The sequence below is a fragment of the Staurois parvus genome, unplaced genomic scaffold, assembly GCF_062004578.1.
Source record: "Staurois parvus isolate SC_StPar_1 unplaced genomic scaffold, SC_StPar_1.0 ptg000145l, whole genome shotgun sequence".
NCBI classification, from domain to species: Eukaryota; Metazoa; Chordata; class Amphibia; order Anura; family Ranidae; genus Staurois; species Staurois parvus.
In genome coordinates, this window is record NW_028317941.1 from 16,639,394 (window position 1) to 16,641,643 (window position 2,250).

At 43.4% G+C, this 2,250-nt stretch overlaps 1 pseudogene; it reads right to left on the reverse strand.

The window, feature by feature from the left end:
- Positions 1 to 1,574: 1,574 nt before the first annotated feature.
- LOC149464946 (U2 spliceosomal RNA) lies at positions 1,575 to 1,690 on the reverse strand (annotated as a pseudogene).
- Positions 1,691 to 2,250: the final 560 nt, after the last annotated feature.

Here is a 2,250-nt window from a genome sequence, read left to right on the forward strand (position 1 = left end):
TGCCGTCATGGTTTCAAATCATGTATTGCACGGAAGGTTCCCCTGCTTAAGTCAACACATGTCCAGGCCCGACTGAAGTTTACCATTGACCCTCTGGATGATCCAGAGGAGGCATGGGAGAAAGTCATGTGGTCAGATGAGACCAAAGTAGAACTTTTTGGTCTAAACTTTACTCGTCGTGTTTAGAGGAAAAAAAAGGATGAGTTGCATCCCAAGAACACCATCCCTACTGTGAAGCATGGGGGTGGTATTATCATAAAATACAGGTGTGTGTAACTTGCGAGCCAAAACAAAAAAACCTTAGGGATCACTAACAATTAGCACATACTCCAACTGTGCAATTTAAACCATATACAGTGGGGCAAAAAAGTATTTAGTCAGCCACCAATTGTGCAAGTTCTCCCACTTAAAAAGATGAGAGAGGCCTGTAATTGGCATCATAGGTAGACCTCAACTATGAGAGACAAAATGAGAAATAAAATCCAGACAATCACATTGGCTGATTTGGAAAGAATTTATTTGCAAATTATGGTGGAAAATAAGTATTTGGTCACCTACAAACAAGCAAGATTTCTGGCTCTCACAGACCTGTACCTTCTTCTTTAAGAGGCTCCTCTGTCCTGCACTCATTACCTGTATCAATGGCACCTGTTTGAGGTTGTGGACAGGTGTCTTTTATACTGATAACAAATTCAAACAGTCACACTCCAAACTCCACAATTGTTTTTTTTTTTTTTAAGTCCGCAAACGTGCAACTATAAACGTAAAAACCCGTAAGTGTTCACAAAAAAAGTGCAAGTGCAAAACACCACACGAAAAAGTGCACTTAGGGGTGTGCTGTGTCCTACCCCTAAAGGGGCTTGGACCGCTTACCCTGATCCCCCAGGGCATGAAGCTCCTGACGGGGACAAGGTTCCCAATTGGTCCTCCTGGCCAAAAGGCCTGGTGGACCACCGTTCCTTGTGTCCAGCCGAAGCCAGACACACAGTACTTGGTCAGGGGGCTCTCCCGAAGAAAAGCCCCCTAGGGATCAGGGGAGGAAGGAACCAAAAGGCCACACATCCTCCCCCTAGACATCAGGGTAGGCCTGAGGACCCACACCCTCCATCCGTGAAAACACACACATAAGCGAAAGAAAAAGTGACAAACGTGGGAGGTGAAATAAATTAAATAAATAGAAAATAAAAAAAGTGGTACCGTGCCAAATTGTGCACAGACCAGGCCCTGAGGCCCAAAGCAAAAATTGCCCTGGACTTAGCCAAAAGGCCTGGTCCTTAGGGCGCTGTGCAAAAAGAGTGTAAAAACAGTGACCATGTGCCATCTTCACACTGTGGGGTCCCACACCCAGGTGTTACTAGTGGCACCCCTGAGAGCGTCTACTCAGGGGGCACTGAGTTTGCGGACTTTCTGCCTCCTCAGCCCCTGGCCAGACCAAGGTAGATCCGTCCAAATCAGGAGGTACTGGGTCTTTCCAGTGTTCCCGGAGGAATTACTCCCAAGGCCCCAGAACGAATCATGGCGCTCCCTGGTTTCTGTGCCTCCGGTACTAGCCTTCCGGACCCCCATCATACCAGTGAGGGTACTATACAACAGCCATCCCCGCAAAGCTAGAATGGCCGGGAGCACCCCCACTGGACACTGATAAGAACAGATACTACACTTGATCTTAGCCAAAAGGCCGAGAAGCCTTTGTGAACCAAAAGCTTATTAAGCCTGTATAATAGGCTTAGAAGGAGGTGAGTGCACATCTATTTTCACTGAAGGATTCACGGAAAGTCACTGTATTATGTTTTAATCACTTTATCACAAATTTGGACTTTTTTTGGATAATGGATTTATTTTTTTGTTTTTTATTATGATCACTTTATTGATATATTGAAAATATTTTGTCAGTTTGTATATATAATAGTATATTTCACACACTTTATATAGTTGGATAATAGGAGCGCAACATTTATAGATATATGGTTTAAATTGCACAGACAAATAAATTCTGTGCAATTAAATCAAATCTTTAAAAATCATACAATGTGATTTCCTGAATTTTTTTTCCAAATTCTGTCTCTGAGTGGGAATGCACCTACAATGTAAATTTCAGACCCCTCCATGATTTCTAAGTGGGAGAACTTGCAAAATCGCAGGGTGTTCAAATACTTCTGTTCCTCACTGTATATGTATATCTCTTTTAGATTTTACTACTTACCCCCTGAAGAAGCGATTGTTGTCGCGAAACATGTTGGGCAATTCTTC